An 18,689-nucleotide genomic window follows, 5' to 3' on the forward strand; every position below is an offset into this window, starting at 1 on the left:
CCTATATTGATAGATGTATTTGGAACTCTAAACCAAACACGGTTTGTGCTAGCTTCTTGAAACTTGACACAGTAAAGCAGTTTTACGTTCTATCTCTATGTTTTGTTTCCTCTTGATGTAGCACTCAGCAGTGACTGAGGAGAAACACTTTCATTGAAAGGGGTTGCCAAGCTTCCCAAAATTGCGAGTCTCCAGAAATCTCAGCAACTATTTTTTCACCCAAACTGGATGATACTTTCAGGTAATGATCAGTACACTAAGCTCACTTGGTTCCCCAAATTTCGTTCTTTTATGTTGAAGCGTTCGCTTCCAGTAACTGTTTGAATTTTGGCGTTTCACTCTGTTTTCTCCTATACTGACAGATGTATTTGGAACTCTAAATCAAACACGGTTTGTGCTAGCTTCTTGAAACTTGACACAGTAAAGCAGTTTCACGTTCTATCTCTATGTTCTATTTCCTCTGCATGTAGCCCTAAGCAGTGACTGGGGAAAAATACTTTCATTGAAAGGGGTTGCCAAGCTTCCAGAAATTACGAGTCTCCAGAAATCTCAGCAACTATGATTTCACCCAACCTGGATGATACTTTCAGGTAATGATCAGTACACTAAGCCCACTTGGTTCCCCAAATTTCGTTCTTCTATGTTGAAGCGTTCGTTTCCAGTAAGAGTTTGAATTTTGGCGTTTCACTCTATTTTCTCCTATATTGATAGATGTATTTGGAACTCTAAACCAAACACGGTTTGTGCTAGCTTCTTGAAACTTGACACAGTAAAGCAGTTTCACGTTCTATCTCTATGTTTTGTTTCCTCTTGATGTAGCACTCAGCAGTGACTGAGGAGAAACACTTTCATTGAAAGGGGTTGCCAAGCTTCCAAAAATTACGAGTCTCCAGAAATCTCAGCAACTATTTTTTCACCCAAACTGGATGATACTTTCAGGTAATGATCAGTACACTAAGCTCACTTGGTTCCCCAAATTTCGTTCTTTTATGTTGAAGCGTTCGCTTCCAGTAACTGTTTGAATTTTGGCGTTTCACTCTGTTTTCTCCTATACTGACAGATGTATTTGGAACTCTAAATAAAACACGGTTTGTGCTAGCTTCTTGAAATTTGACACAGTAAAGCAGTTTCACGTTCTGTCTCTATGTTCTGTTTCCTCTGGATGTAGCCCTAAGCAGTGACTGGGGAGAAATACTTTCATTGACAGGGGTTGCCAAGCTTCCAGAAATTACGAGTCTCCAGAAATCTCAGCAACTATGATTTCACCCAAACTGGATGATACTTTCAGGTAATAATCAGTACACTAAGCCCACTTGGTTCCCCAAATTTCGTTCTTCTATGTTGAAGCGTTCGTTTCTAGTAACAGTTTGAATTTTGGCGTTTCACTCTCTTTTCTCCTATATTGATAGATGTATTTGGAACTCTAAATCAAACACGGTTTGTGCTACCTTCTTCAAACTTGACACAGTAAAGCTGTTTCAAGTTCTATCTATATGTTCTCTTTAATCTTGATGTAGCACTCAGCAGTGACTGAGGAGAAACACTTTCATTGAAAGGGGTTGCCAAGCTTCCCAAAATTGCGAGTCTCCAGAAATCTCAGCAACTATTTTTTCACCCAAACTGGATGATACTTTCAGGTAATGATCAGTACACTAAGCTCACTTGGTTCCCCAAATTTCGTTCTTTTATGTTGAAGCGTTCGCTTCCAGTAACTGTTTGAATTTTGGCGTTTCACTCTGTTTTCTCCTATACTGACAGATGTATTTGGAACTCTAAATCAAGCACGGTTTGTGCTAGCTTCTTGAAACTTGACAGACTAAAGCAGTTTCACGTTCTATCTCTATGTTCTGTTTCCTCTTGATGTAGCCCTAAGCAGTGACTGGGGAGAAATACTTTCATTGACAGGGGTTGTCAAGCTTCCAGAAATTACGAGTCTCCAGAAATCTCAGCAACTATGATTTCACCCATACTGGATGATACTTTCAGGTAATGATCAGTACACTAAGCCCACTTGGTTGGCCAAATTTCGTTCTTCTATGTTGAAGCGTTCGTTTCCAGTAACAGTTTGAATTTTGGCGTTTCACTCTGTTTTCTCCTATATTGATAGATGTATTTGGAACTCTAAACCAAACACGGTTTGTGCTAGCTTCTTGAAACTTGACACAGTAAAGCAGTTTCACGTTCTATCTCTATGTTCTGTTTCCTCTTCGATGTAGCACTCAGCAGTGACTGAGGAGAAACACTTTCATTGAAAGGGGTTGCCAAGCTTCCCAAAATTGCGAGTCTCCAGAAATCTCAGCAACTATTTTTTAACCCAAACTGGATGATACTTTCAGGTAATGATCAGTACACTAAGCCCACTTGGTTACCCAAATTTCGTTCTTCTATGTTGAAGCGTTCGTTTCCAGTAACAGTTTGAATTTTGGCGTTTCACTCTGTTTTCTCCTATACTGACAGATGTATTTGGAACTCTAAATCAAACACGGTTTGTGCTAGCTTCTTGAAACTTGACACAATAAAGCAGTTTCAAGTTCTATCTCTATGTTCTGTCTCCTCTTGATGTAGCCCTAAGCAGTGACTGGGGAGAAACACTTTCATTGAAAGGGGTTGCCAAGCTTCCAAAAATTACGAGTCTCCAGAAATCTCAGCAACTATTTTTTCACCCAAACTGGATGATACTTTCAGGTAATGATGAGTACGCTAAGCCCACTTGGTTCCCCAAATTTCGTTCTTGTATGTTGAAGCGTTCGTTTCCAGTAACAGTTTGAATTTTGGCGTTTCACTCTGTTTTCTCCTATATTGATAGATGTATTTGGAACTCTAAACCAAACACGGTTTGTGCTAGCTTCTTGAAACTTGACACAGTAACGCAGTTTTACGTTCTATCTCTATGTTCTGTTTCCTCTTGATGTAGCACTCAGCAGTGACTGAGGAGAAACACTTTCATTGAAAGGGGTTGCCAAGCTTCCCAAAATTGCGAGTCTCCAGAAATCTCAGCAACTATTTTTTCACCCAAACTGGATGATACTTTCAGGTAATGATCAGTACACTAAGCTCACTTGGTTCCCCAAATTTCGTTCTTTTATGTTGAAGCGTTCGCTTCCAGTAACTGTTTGAATTTTGGCGTTTCACTCTGTTTTCTCCTATACTGACAGATGTATTTGGAACTCTAAATCAAACACGGTTTGTGCTAGCTTCTTGAAACTTGACACAGTAAAGCAGTTTCACGTTCTATCTCTATGTTCTATTTCCTCTGGATGTAGCCCTAAGCAGTGACTGGGGAAAAATACTTTCATTGACAGGGGTTGCCAAGCTTCCAGAAATTACGAGTCTCCAGAAATCTCAGCAACTATGATTTCACCCAACCTGGATGATACTTTCAGGTAATGATCAGTACACTAAGCCCACTTGGTTCCCCAAATTTCGTTCTTCTATGTTGAAGCGTTCGTTTCCAGTAAGAGTTTGAATTTTGGCGTTTCACTCTATTTTCTCCTATATTGATAGATGTATTTGGAACTCTAAATCAAACACGGTTTGTGCTACCTTCTTCAAACTTGACACAGTAAAGCAGTTTCAAGTTCTAGCTCTATGTTCTGTTTCCTCTGGATGTAGCACTCAGCAGTGACTGAGGAGAAACACTTTCATTGAAAGGGGTTGCCAAGCTTCCCAAAATTGCGAGTCTCCAGAAATCTCAGCAACTATTTTTTCACCCAAACTGGATGATACTTTCAGGTAATGATCAGTACACTAAGCTCACTTGGTTCCCCAAATTTCGTTCTTTTATGTTGAAGCGTTCGCTTCCAGTAACTGTTTGAATTTTGGCGTTTCACTCTGTTTTCTCCTATACTGACAGATGTATTTGGAACTCTAAATCAAACACGGTTTGTGCTAGCTTCTTGAAACTTGACACAGTAAAGCAGTTTCACGTTCTATCTCTATGTTCTGTTTCCTCTGGATGTAGCACTCAGCAGTGACTGAGGAGAAACACTTTCATTGAAAGGGGTTGCCAAACTTCCCAAAATTGCGAGTCTCTAGAAATCTCAGCAACTATTTTTTCACCCAAAGTGGATGATACTTTCAGGTAATGATCAGTACACTAAGCTCACTTGGTTCCCCAAATTTCGTTCTTTTATGTTGAAGCGTTCGCTTCCAGTAACTGTTTGAATTTTGGCGTTTCACTCTGTTTCCTCCTATACTGACAGATGTATTTGGAACTCTAAATCAAACACGGTTTGTGCTAGCTTCTTGAAACTTGACACAGTAAAGCAGTTTCACGTTCTATCTCTATGTTTTGTTTCCTCTTGATGTAGCACTCAGCAGTGACTGAGGAGAAACACTTTCATTGAAAGGGGTTGCCAAGCTTCCCAAAATTGCGAGTCTCTAGAAATCTCAGCGAACAGTTTTTCACCCAAAGTGGATGATACTTTCAGGTAATGATCAGTACACTAAGCTCACTTGGTTACCCAAATTTCGTTCTTCTATGTTGAAGCGTTCGTTTCCAGTAACAGTTTGAATTTTGGCGTTTTACTCTGTTTTCTCCTATATTGTAGATGTATTTGGAACTCTAAATCAAACACGGTTTGTGCTAGCTTCTTGAAACTTGACACAATAAAGCAGTTTCAAGTTCTATCTCTATGTTCTGTCTCCTCTTGATGTAGCCCTAAGCAGTGACTGGGGAGAAACACTTTCATTGAAAGGGGTTGCCAAGCTTCCAAAAATTACGAGTCTCCAGAAATCTCAGCAACTATTTTTTCACCCAAACTGGATGATACTTTCAGGTAATGATCAGTACACTAAGCTCACTTGGTTCCCCAAATTTCGTTCTTTTATGTTGAAGCGTTCGCTTCCAGTAACTGTTTGAATTTTGGCGTTTCACTCTGTTTTCTCCTATACTGACAGATGTATTTGGAACTCTAAATCAAACACGGTTTGTGCTAGCTTCTTGAAACTTGACACAGTAAAGCACTTTCACGTTCTATCTCTATGTTCTGTTTCCTCTGGATGTAGCCCTAAGAAGTGACTGGGGAGAAATACTTTCATTGACAGGGGTTGCCAAGCTTCCAGAAATTACGAGTCTCCAGAAATCTCAGCAACTATGATTTCACCCAACCTGGATGATACTTTCAGGTAATGATCAGTACACTAAGCCCACTTGGTTCCCCAAATTTCGTTCTTTTATGTTGAAGCGTTCGTTTCCAGTAACAGTTTGAATTTTGGCGTTTCGCTCTGTTTTCTCCTATATTGATAGATGTATTTGGAACTCTAAACCAAACACGGTTTGTGCTAGCTTCTTGAAACTTGACACAGTAAAGCAGTTTTACGTTCTATCTCTATGTTCTGTTTCCTCTTGATGTAGCACTCAGCAGTGACTGAGGAGAAACACTTTCATTGAAAGGGGTTGCCAAGCTTCCCAAAATTGCGAGTCTCCAGAAATCTCAGCAACTATTTTTTCACCCAAACTGGATGATACTTTCAGGTAATGATCAGTACACTAAGCTCACTTGGTTCCCCAAATTTCGTTCTTTTATGTTGAAGCGTTCGCTTCCAGTAACTGTTTGAATTTTGGCGTTTCACTCTGTTTTCTCCTATACTGACAGATGTATTTGGAACTCTAAATCAAACACGGTTTGTGCTAGCTTCTTGAAACTTGACACAGTAAAGCAGTTTCACGTTCTATCTCTATGTTCTATTTCCTCTGGATGTAGCCCTAAGCAGTGACTGGGGAAAAATACTTTCATTGACAGGGGTTGCCAAGCTTCCAGAAATTACGAGTCTCCAGAAATCTCAGCAACTATGATTTCACCCAACCTGGATGATACTTTCAGGTAATGATCAGTACACTAAGCCCACTTGGTTCCCCAAATTTCGTTCTTCTATGTTGAAGCGTTCGTTTCCAGTAAGAGTTTGAATTTTGGCATTTCACTCTATTTTCTCCTATATTGATAGATGTATTTGGAACTCTAAATAAAACACGGTTTGTGCTACCTTCTTCAAACTTGACACAGTAAAGCAGTTTCAAGTTCTAGCTCTATGTTCTGTTTCCTCTTGATGTAGCACTCAGCAGTGACTGAGGAGAAACACTTTCATTGAAAGGGGTTGCCAAGCTTCCCAAAATTGCGAGTCTCCAGAAATCTCAGCAACTATTTTTTAACCCAAACTGGATGATACTTTCAGGTAATGATCAGTACACTAAGCTCACTTGGTTCCCTAAATTTCGTTCTTTTATGTTGAAGCGTTCACTTCCAGTAACTTTTGAATTTTGGCGTTTCACTCTGTTTTCTCCTATATTGATAGATGTATTTGGAACTCTAAACCAAACACGGTTTGTCCTAGCTTCTAGAAACTTGACACAGTAAAGCACTTTCACGTTCTATCTCTATGTTCTGTTTCCTCTGGATGTAGCCCTAAGCAGTGACTGGGGAGAAATACTTTCATTGACAGGGGTTGTCAAGCTTCCAGAAATTACGAGTCTCCAGAAATCTCAGCAACTATGATTTCACCCAACCTGGATGATACTTTCAGGTAATGATCAGTACACTAAGCCCACTTGGTTCCCCAAATTTCGTTCTTCTATGTTGAAGCGTTCGTTTCCAGTAACAGTTTGAATTTTGGCGTTTCGCTCTGTTTTCTCCTATATTGATAGATGTATTTGGAACTCTAAACCAAACACGGTTTGTGCTAGCTTCTTGAAACTTGACACAGCAAAGCAGTTTAAGGTTCTATCTCTATGTTCTGTTTCCTCTTGATGTAGCACTCAGCAGTGACTGAGGAGAAACACTTTCATTGAAAGGGGTTGCCAAGCTTCCCAAAATTGCGAGTCTCCAGAAATCTCAGCAACTATTTTTTCACCCAAACTGGATGATACTTTCAGGTAATGATCAGTACACTAAGCTCACTTGGTTCCCCAAATTTCGTTCTTTTATGTTGAAGCGTTCGCTTCCAGTAACTGTTTGAATTTTGGCGTTTCACTCTGTTTTCTCCTATACTGACAGATGTATTTGGAACTCTAAATCAAACACGGTTTGTGCTAGCTTCTTGAAACTTGACACAGTAAAGCAGTTTCACGTTCTATCTCTATGTTCTATTTCCTCTGGATGTAGCCCTAAGCAGTGACTGGGGAAAAATACTTTCATTGACAGGGGTTGCCAAGCTTCCAGAAATTACGAGTCTCCAGAAATCTCAGCAACTATGATTTCACCCAACCTGGATGATACTTTCAGGTAATGATCAGTACACTAAGCCCACTTGGTTCCCCAAATTTCGTTCTTCTATGTTGAAGCGTTCGTTTCCAGTAAGAGTTTGAATTTTGGCGTTTCACTCTATTTTCTCCTATATTGATAGATGTATTTGGAACTCTAAATCAAACATGGTTTGTGCTACCTTCTTCAAACTTGACACAGTAAAGCAGTTTCAAGTTCTACCTCTATGTTCTGTTTCCTCTTGATGTAGCACTCAGCAGTGACTGAGGAGAAACACTTTCATTGAAAGGGGTTGCCAAGCTTCCCAAAATTGCGAGTCTCCAGAAATCTCAGCAACTATTTTTTAACCCAAACTGGATGATACTTTCAGGTAATGATCAGTACACTAAGCTCACTTGGTTCCCCAAATTTCGTTCTTTTATGTTGAAGCGTTCGCTTCCAGTAACTTTTGAATTTTGGCGTTTCACTCTGTTTTCTCCTATATTGATAGATGTATTTGGAACTCTAAACCAAACACGGTTTGTGCTAGCTTCTTGAAACTTGACACAGTAAAGCAGTTTCACGTTCTATCTCTATGTTCTGTTTCCTCTTGATGTAGCACTCAGCAGTGACTGAGGAGAAACACTTTCATTGAAAGGGGTTGCCAAGCTTCCCAAAATTGCGAGTCTCCAGAAATCTCAGCAACTATTTTTTCACCCAAACTGGATGATACTTTCAGGTAATGATCAGTACACTAAGCTCACTTGGTTCCCCAAATTTCGTTCTTTTATGTTGAAGCGTTCGCTTCCAGTAACTTTTGAATTTTGGCGTTTCACTCTGTTTTCTCCTATATTGATAGATGTATTTGGAACTCTAAACCAAACACGGTTTGTGCTAGCTTCTTGAAACTTGACACAGTAAAGCAGTTTCACGTTCTATCTCTATGTTCTGTTTCCTCTGGATGTAGCACTCAGCAGTGACTGAGGAGAAACACTTTCATTGAAAGGGGTTGCCAAGCTTCCCAAAATTGCGAGTCTCTAGAAATCTCAGCAACTATTTTTTCACCCAAAGTGGATGATACTTTCAGGTAATTATCAGTACACTAAGCTCACTTGGTTCCCCAAATTTCGTTCTTTTATGTTGAAGCGTTCGCTTCCAGTAACTGTTTGAATTTTGGCGTTTCACTCTGTTTCCTCCTATACTGACAGATGTATTTGGAACTCTAAATCAAACACGGTTTGTGCTAGCTTCTTGAAACTTGACACACTAAAGCAGTTTCACGTTCTATCTCTATGTTCTGTTTCCTCTTGATGTAGCACTCAGCAGTGACTGAGGAGAAACACTTTCATTGAAAGTGGTTGCCAAGCTTCCCAAAATTGCGAGTCTCCAGAAATCTCAGCAACTATTTTTTCACCCAAACTGGATGATACTTTCAGGTAATGATCAGTACACTAAGCTCACTTGGTTCCCCAAATTTCGTTCTTTTATGTTGAAGCGTTCGCTTCCAGTAACTGTTTGAATTTTGGCGTTTCACTCTGTTTTCTCCTATACTGACAGATGTATTTGGAACTCTAAATCAAACACGGTTTGTGCTAGCTTCTTGAAACTTGACACAGTAAAGCAGTTTCATGTTCTATCTCTATGTTCTGTTTCCTCTGGATGTAGCACTCAGCAGTGACTGAGGAGAAACACTTTCATTGAAAGGGGTTGCCAAGCTTCCCAAAATTGCGAGTCTCTAGAAATCTCAGCAAACAGTTTTTCACCCAAAGTGGATGATACTTTCAGGTAATGATCAGTACACTAAGCTCACTTGGTTACCCAAATTTCGTTCTTCTATGTTGAAGCGTTCGTTTCCAGTAACAGTTTGAATTTTGGCGTTTTACTCTGTTTTCTCCTATATTGATAGATGTATTTGGAACTCTAAATCAAACACGGTTTGTGCTAGCTTCTTGAAACTTGACACAATAAAGCAGTTTCAAGTTCTATCTCTATGTTCTGTCTCCTCTTGATGTAGCCCTAAGCAGTGACTGGGGAGAAACACTTTCATTGAAAGGGGTTGCCAAGCTTCCAAAAATTACGAGTCTCCAGAAATCTCAGCAACAATTTTTTCACCCAAACTGGATGATACTTTCAGGTAATGATCAGTACACTAAGCTCACTTGGTTCCCCAAATTTCGTTCTTTTATGTTGAAGCGTTCACTTCCAGTAACTGTTTGAATTTTGGCGTTTCACTCTGTTTTCTCCTATACTGACAGATGTATTTGGAACTCTAAATCAAACACGGTTTGTGCTAGCTTCTTGAAACTTGACACAGTAAAGCACTTTCACGTTCTATCTCTATGTTCTGTTTCCTCTGGATGTAGCCCTAAGCAGTGACTGGGGAGAAATACTTTCATTGACAGGGGTTGCCAAGCTTCCAGAAATTACGAGTCTCCAGAAATCTCAGCAACTATGATTTCACCCAACCTGGATGATACTTTCAGGTAATGATCAGTACACTAAGCCCACTTGGTTCCCCAAATTTCGTTCTTCTATGTTGAAGCGTTCGTTTCCAGTAAGAGTTTGAATTTTGGCGTTTCACTCTATTTTCTCCTATATTGATAGATGTATTTGGAACTCTAAATCAAACACGGTTTGTGCTACCTTCTTCAAACTTGACACAGTAAAGCAGTTTGAAGTTCTAGCTCTATGTTCTGTTTCCTCTTGATGTAGCACTCAGCAGTGACTGAGGAGAAACACTTTCATTGAAAGGGGTTGCCAAGCTTCCCAAAATTGCGAGTCTCCAGAAATCTCAGCAACTATTTTTTAACCCAAACTGGATGATACTTTCAGGTAATGATCAGTACACTAAGCTCACTTGGTTCCCCAAATTTCGTTCTTTTATGTTGAATCGTTCGCTTCCAGTAACTTTTGAATTTTGGCGTTTCACTCTGTTTTCTCCTATATTGATAGATGTATTTGGAACTTTAAACCAAACACGGTTTGTGCTAGCTTCTTGAAACTTGACACAGTAAAGCAGTTTCACGTTCTATCTCTATGTTCTGTTTCCTCTTGATGTAGCACTCAGCAGTGACTGAGGAGAAACACTTTCATTGAAAGGGGTTGCCAAGCTTCCCAAAATTGCGAGTCTCCAGAAATCTCAGCAACTATTTTTTCACCCAAACTGGATGATACTTTCAGGTAATGATCAGTACACTAAGCTCACTTGGTTCCCCAAATTTCGTTCTTTTATGTTGAAGCGTTCGCTTCCAGTAACTGTTTGAATTTTGGCGTTTCACTCTGTTTTCTCCTATACTGACAGATGTATTTGGAACTCTAAATCAAACACGGTTTGTGCTAGCTTCTTGAAACTTGACACAGTAAAGCAGTTTCACGTTCTATCTCTATGTTCTGTTTCCTCTGGATGTAGCACTCAGCAGTGACTGAGGAGAAACACTTTCATTGAAAGGGGTTGCCAAACTTCCCAAAATTGCGAGTCTCTAGAAATCTCAGCAACTATTTTTTCACCCAAAGTGGATGATACTTTCAGGTAATGATCAGTACACTAAGCTCACTTGGTTCCCCAAATTTTGTTCTTTTATGTTGATGCGTTCGCTTCCAGTAACTGTTTGAATTTTGGCGTTTCACTCTGTTTCCTCCTATACTGACAGATGTATTTGGAACTCTAAACCAAACACGGTTTGTGCTAGCTTCTTGAAACTTGACACAGTAAAGCAGTTTCACATTCTATCTCTATGTTTTTTTTCCTCTTGATGTAGCACTCAGCAGTGACTGAGGGGAAACACTTTCATTGAAAGGGGTTGCCAAGCTTCCCAAAATTGCGAGTCTCTAGAAATCTCAGCAAACAGTTTTTCACCCAAAGTGGATGATACTTTCAGGTAATGATCAGTACACTAAGCTCACTTGGTTACCCAAATTTCGTTCTTCTATGTTGAAGCGTTCGTTTCCAGTAACAGTTTGAATTTTGGCGTTTTACTCTGTTTTCTCCTATATTGTAGATGTATTTGGAACTCTAAATCAAACACGGTTTGTGCTAGCTTCTTGAAACTTGACAGACTAAAGCAGTTTCACGTTCTATCTCTATGTTCTGTCTCCTCTTGATGTAGCCCTAAGCAGTGACTGGGGAGAAACACTTTCATTGAAAGGGGTTGCCAAGCTTCCAAAAATTACGAGTCTCCAGAAATCTCAGCAACTATTTTTTCACCCAAACTGGATGATACTTTCAGGTAATGATCAGTACACTAAGCTCACTTGGTTCCCCAAATTTCGTTCTTTTATGTTGAAGCCTTCGCTTCCAGTAACTGTTTGAATTTTGGCGTTTCACTCTGTTTTCTCCTATACTGACAGATGTATTTGGAACTCTAAATCAAACACGGTTTGTGCTAGCTTCTTGAAACTTGACACAGTAAAGCACTTTCACGTTCTATCTCTATGTTCTGTTTCCTCTGGATGTAGCCCTAAGAAGTGACTGGGGAGAAATACTTTCATTGACAGGGGTTGCCAAGCTTCCAGAAATTACGAGTCTCCAGAAATCTCAGCAACTATGATTTCACCCAACCTGGATGATACTTTCAGGTAATGATCAGTTCACTAAGCCCACTTGGTTCCCCAAATTTCGTTCTTCTATGTTGAAGCGTTCGTTTCCAGTAACAGTTTGAATTTTGGCGTTTCGCTCTGTTTTCTCCTATATTGATAGATGTATTTGGAACTCTAAACCAAACACGGTTTGTGCTAGCTTCTTGAAACTTGACACAGTAAAGCAGTTTTACGTTCTATCTCTATGTTTTGTTTCCTCTTGATGTAGCACTCAGCAGTGACTGAGGAGAAACACTTTCATTGAAAGGGGTTGCCAAGCTTCCCAAAATTGCGAGTCTCCAGAAATCTCAGCAACTATTTTTTCACCCAAACTGGATGATACTTTCAGGTAATGATCAGTACACTAAGCTCACTTGGTTCCCCAAATTTCGTTCTTTTATGTTGAAGCGTTCGCTTCCAGTAACTGTTTGAATTTTGGCGTTTCACTCTGTTTTCTCCTATACTGACAGATGTATTTGGAACTCTAAATCAAACACGGTTTGTGCTAGCTTCTTGAAACTTGACACAGTAAAGCAGTTTCACGTTCTATCTCTATGTTCTATTTCCTCTGCATGTAGCCCTAAGCAGTGACTGGGGAAAAATACTTTCATTGAAAGGGGTTGCCAAGCTTCCAGAAATTACGAGTCTCCAGAAATCTCAGCAACTATGATTTCACCCAACCTGGATGATACTTTCAGGTAATGATCAGTACACTAAGCCCACTTGGTTCCCCAAATTTCGTTCTTCTATGTTGAAGCGTTCGTTTCCAGTAAGAGTTTGAATTTTGGCGTTTCACTCTATTTTCTCCTATATTGATAGATGTATTTGGAACTCTAAACCAAACACGGTTTGTGCTAGCTTCTTGAAACTTGACACAGTAAAGCAGTTTCACGTTCTATCTCTATGTTTTGTTTCCTCTTGATGTAGCACTCAGCAGTGACTGAGGAGAAACACTTTCATTGAAAGGGGTTGCCAAGCTTCCAAAAATTACGAGTCTCCAGAAATCTCAGCAACTATTTTTTCACCCAAACTGGATGATACTTTCAGGTAATGATCAGTACACTAAGCTCACTTGGTTCCCCAAATTTCGTTCTTTTATGTTGAAGCGTTCGCTTCCAGTAACTGTTTGAATTTTGGCGTTTCACTCTGTTTTCTCCTATACTGACAGATGTATTTGGAACTCTAAATAAAACACGGTTTGTGCTAGCTTCTTGAAATTTGACACAGTAAAGCAGTTTCACGTTCTGTCTCTATGTTCTGTTTCCTCTGGATGTAGCCCTAAGCAGTGACTGGGGAGAAATACTTTCATTGACAGGGGTTGCCAAGCTTCCAGAAATTACGAGTCTCCAGAAATCTCAGCAACTATGATTTCACCCAAACTGGATGATACTTTCAGGTAATAATCAGTACACTAAGCCCACTTGGTTCCCCAAATTTCGTTCTTCTATGTTGAAGCGTTCGTTTCCAGTAACAGTTTGAATTTTGGCGTTTCACTCTCTTTTCTCCTATATTGATAGATGTATTTGGAACTCTAAATCAAACACGGTTTGTGCTACCTTCTTCAAACTTGACACAGTAAAGCTGTTTCAAGTTCTATCTATATGTTCTCTTTAATCTTGATGTAGCACTCAGCAGTGACTGAGGAGAAACACTTTCATTGAAAGGGGTTGCCAAGCTTCCCAAAATTGCGAGTCTCCAGAAATCTCAGCAACTATTTTTTCACCCAAACTGGATGATACTTTCAGGTAATGATCAGTACACTAAGCTCACTTGGTTCCCCAAATTTCGTTCTTTTATGTTGAAGCGTTCGCTTCCAGTAACTGTTTGAATTTTGGCGTTTCACTCTGTTTTCTCCTATACTGACAGATGTATTTGGAACTCTAAATCAAGCACGGTTTGTGCTAGCTTCTTGAAACTTGACAGACTAAAGCAGTTTCACGTTCTATCTCTATGTTCTGTTTCCTCTTGATGTAGCCCTAAGCAGTGACTGGGGAGAAATACTTTCATTGACAGGGGTTGTCAAGCTTCCAGAAATTACGAGTCTCCAGAAATCTCAGCAACTATGATTTCACCCATACTGGATGATACTTTCAGGTAATGATCAGTACACTAAGCCCACTTGGTTCGCCAAATTTCGTTCTTCTATGTTGAAGCGTTCGTTTCCAGTAACAGTTTGAATTTTGGCGTTTCACTCTGTTTTCTCCTATATTGATAGATGTATTTGGAACTCTAAACCAAACACGGTTTGTGCTAGCTTCTTGAAACTTGACACAGTAAAGCAGTTTCACGTTCTATCTCTATGTTCTGTTTCCTCTTCGATGTAGCACTCAGCAGTGACTGAGGAGAAACACTTTCATTGAAAGGGGTTGCCAAGCTTCCCAAAATTGCGAGTCTCCAGAAATCTCAGCAACTATTTTTTAACCCAAACTGGATGATACTTTCAGGTAATGATCAGTACACTAAGCCCACTTGGTTACCCAAATTTCGTTCTTCTATGTTGAAGCGTTCGTTTCCAGTAACAGTTTGAATTTTGGCGTTTCACTCTGTTTTCTCCTATACTGACAGATGTATTTGGAACTCTAAATCAAACACGGTTTGTGCTAGCTTCTTGAAACTTGACACAATAAAGCAGTTTCAAGTTCTATCTCTATGTTCTGTCTCCTCTTGATGTAGCCCTAAGCAGTGACTGGGGAGAAACACTTTCATTGAAAGGGGTTGCCAAGCTTCCAAAAATTACGAGTCTCCAGAAATCTCAGCAACTATTTTTTCACCCAAACTGGATGATACTTTCAGGTAATGATGAGTACGCTAAGCCCACTTGGTTCCCCAAATTTCGTTCTTGTATGTTGAAGCGTTCGTTTCCAGTAACAGTTTGAATTTTGGCGTTTCGCTCTGTTTTCTCCTATATTGATAGATGTATTTGGAACTCTAAACCAAACACGGTTTGTGCTAGCTTCTTGAAACTTGACACAGTAACGCAGTTTTACGTTCTATCTCTATGTTCTGTTTCCTCTTGATGTAGCACTCAGCAGTGACTGAGGAGAAACACTTTCATTGAAAGGGGTTGCCAAGCTTCCCAAAATTGCGAGTCTCCAGAAATCTCAGCAACTATTTTTTCACCCAAACTGGATGATACTTTCAGGTAATGATCAGTACACTAAGCTCACTTGGTTCCCCAAATTTCGTTCTTTTATGTTGAAGCGTTCGCTTCCAGTAACTGTTTGAATTTTGGCGTTTCACTCTGTTTTCTCCTATACTGACAGATGTATTTGGAACTCTAAATCAAACACGGTTTGTGCTAGCTTCTTGAAACTTGACACAGTAAAGCAGTTTCACGTTCTATCTCTATGTTCTATTTCCTCTGGATGTAGCCCTAAGCAGTGACTGGGGAAAAATACTTTCATTGACAGGGGTTGCCAAGCTTCCAGAAATTACGAGTCTCCAGAAATCTCAGCAACTATGATTTCACCCAACCTGGATGATACTTTCAGGTAATGATCAGTACACTAAGCCCACTTGGTTCCCCAAATTTCGTTCTTCTATGTTGAAGCGTTCGTTTCCAGTAAGAGTTTGAATTTTGGCGTTTCACTCTATTTTCTCCTATATTGATAGATGTATTTGGAACTCTAAATCAAACACGGTTTGTGCTACCTTCTTCAAACTTGACACAGTAAAGCAGTTTCAAGTTCTAGCTCTATGTTCTGTTTCCTCTGGATGTAGCACTCAGCAGTGACTGAGGAGAAACACTTTCATTGAAAGGGGTTGCCAAGCTTCCCAAAATTGCGAGTCTCCAGAAATCTCAGCAACTATTTTTTCACCCAAACTGGATGATACTTTCAGGTAATGATCAGTACACTAAGCTCACTTGGTTCCCCAAATTTCGTTCTTTTATGTTGAAGCGTTCGCTTCCAGTAACTGTTTGAATTTTGGCGTTTCACTCTGTTTTCTCCTATACTGACAGATGTATTTGGAACTCTAAATCAAACACGGTTTGTGCTAGCTTCTTGAAACTTGACACAGTAAAGCAGTTTCACGTTCTATCTCTATGTTCTGTTTCCTCTGGATGTAGCACTCAGCAGTGACTGAGGAGAAACACTTTCATTGAAAGGGGTTGCCAAACTTCCCAAAATTGCGAGTCTCTAGAAATCTCAGCAACTATTTTTTCACCCAAAGTGGATGATACTTTCAGGTAATGATCAGTACACTAAGCTCACTTGGTTCCCCAAATTTCGTTCTTTTATGTTGAAGCGTTCGCTTCCAGTAACTGTTTGAATTTTGGCGTTTCACTCTGTTTCCTCCTATACTGACAGATGTATTTGGAACTCTAAATCAAACACGGTTTGTGCTAGCTTCTTGAAACTTGACACAGTAAAGCAGTTTCACGTTCTATCTCTATGTTTTGTTTCCTCTTGATGTAGCACTCAGCAGTGACTGAGGAGAAACACTTTCATTGAAAGGGGTTGCCAAGCTTCCCAAAATTGCGAGTCTCTAGAAATCTCAGCAAACAGTTTTTCACCCAAAGTGGATGATACTTTCAGGTAATGATCAGTACACTAAGCTCACTTGGTTACCCAAATTTCGTTCTTCTATGTTGAAGCGTTCGTTTCCAGTAACAGTTTGAATTTTGGCGTTTTACTCTGTTTTCTCCTATATTGATAGATGTATTTGGAACTCTAAATCAAACACGGTTTGTGCTAGCTTCTTGAAACTTGACACAATAAAGCAGTTTCAAGTTCTATCTCTATGTTCTGTCTCCTCTTGATGTAGCCCTAAGCAGTGACTGGGGAGAAACACTTTCATTGAAAGGGGTTGCCAAGCTTCCAAAAATTACGAGTCTCCAGAAATCTCAGCAACTATTTTTTCACCCAAACTGGATGATACTTTCAGGTAATGATCAGTACACTAAGCTCACTTGGTTCCCCAAATTTCGTTCTTTTATGTTGAAGCGTTCGCTTCCAGTAACTGTTTGAATTTTGGCGTTTCACTCTGTTTTCTCCTATACTGACAGATGTATTTGGAACTCTAAATAAAACACGGTTTGTGCTAGCTTCTTGAAATTTGACACAGTAAAGCAGTTTCACGTTCTGTCTCTATGTTCTGTTTCCTCTGCATGTAGCCCTAAGCAGTGACTGGGGAGAAATACTTTCATTGACAGGGGTTGCCAAGCTTCCAGAAATTACGAGTCTCCAGAAATCTCAGCAACTATGATTTCACCCAAACTGGATGATACTTTCAGGTAATAATCAGTACACTAAGCCCACTTGGTTCCCCAAATTTCGTTCTTCTATGTTGAAGCGTTCGTTTCCAGTAACAGTTTGAATTTTGGCGTTTCACTCTCTTTTCTCCTATATTGATAGATGTATTTGGAACTCTAAATCAAACACGGTTTGTGCTACCTTCTTCAAACTTGACACAGTAAAGCTGTTTCAAGTTCTATCTATATGTTCTCTTTCCTCTTGATGTAGCACTCAGCAGTGACTGAGGAGAAACACTTTCATTGAAAGGGGTTGCCAAGCTTCCAAAAATTGCGAGTCTCCAGAAATCTCAGCAACTATTTTTTCACCCAAACTGGATGATACTTTCAGGTAATGATCAGTACACTAAGCTCACTTGGTTCCCCAAATTTCGTTCTTTTATGTTGAAGCGTTCGCTTCCAGTAACTGTTTGAATTTTAAGTTTCACTCTGTTTTCTCCTATACTGACAGATGTATTTGGAACTCTAAATCAAACACGGTTTGTGCTAGCTTCTTGAAACTTGACAGACTAAAGCAGTTTCACGTTCTATCTCTATGTTCTGTTTCCTCTTGATGTAGCCCTAAGCAGTGACTGGGGAGAAATACTTTCATTGAAAGGGGTTGCCAAGCTTCCCGAAATTACGAGTCTCCAGAAATTTCAGCAACTATGATTTCACCCATACTGGATGATACTTTCAGGTAATGATCAGTACACTAAGCCCACTTGGTTCGCCAAATTTCGTTCTTCTATGTTGAAGCGTTCGTTTCCAGTAACAGTTTGAATTTTGGCGTTTCACTCTGTTTTCTCCTATATTGATAGATGTATTTGGAACTCTAAACCAAACACGGTTTGTGCTAGCTTCTTGAAACTTGACACAGTAAAGCAGTGTCACGTTCTATCTCTATATTCTGTTTCCTCTTCGATGTAGCTCTCAGCAGTGACTGAGGAGAAACACTTTCATTGAAAGGGGTTGCCAAGCTTCCAAAAATTACGAGTCTCCAGAAATCTCAGCATCTATTTTTTCACCCAAACTGGATGATACGTTCAGGTAATGATGAGTACGCTAAGCCCACTTGGTTCCCCAAATTTCGTTCTTGTATGTTGAAGCGTTCGTTTCCAGTAACAGTTTGAATTTTGGCGTTTCGCTCTGTTTTCTCCTATATTGATAGATGTATTTGGAACTCTAAACCAAACACGGTTTGTGCTAGCTTCTTGAAACTTGACACAGTAAAGCAGTTTTACGTTCTATCTCTATGTTCTGTTTCCTCTTGATGTAGCACTCAGCAGTGACTGAGGAGAAACACTTTCATTGAAAGGGGTTGCCAAGCTTCCCAAAATTGCGAGTCTCCAGAAATCTCAGCAACTATTTTTTAACCCAAACTGGATGATACTTTCAGGTAATGATCAGTACACTAAGCCCACTTGGTTACCCAAATTTCGTTCTTCTATGTTGAAGCGTTCGTTTCCAGTAACAGTTTGAATTTTGGCGTTTCACTCTGTTTTCTCCTATACTGACAGATGTATTTGGAACTCTAAATCAAACACGGTTTGTGCTAGCTTCTTGAAACTTGACACAGTAAAGCAGTTTCACGTTCTATCTCTATGTTCTGTTTCCTCTGGATGTAGCACTCAGCAGTGACTGAGGAGAAACACTTTCATTGAAAGGGGTTGCCAAACTTCCCAAAATTGCGAGTCTCTAGA

Source organism: Spermophilus citellus, assembly GCF_964194105.1.
Source record: "Spermophilus citellus genome assembly, chromosome: 1".
Taxonomy (NCBI): domain Eukaryota; kingdom Metazoa; phylum Chordata; class Mammalia; order Rodentia; family Sciuridae; genus Spermophilus; species Spermophilus citellus.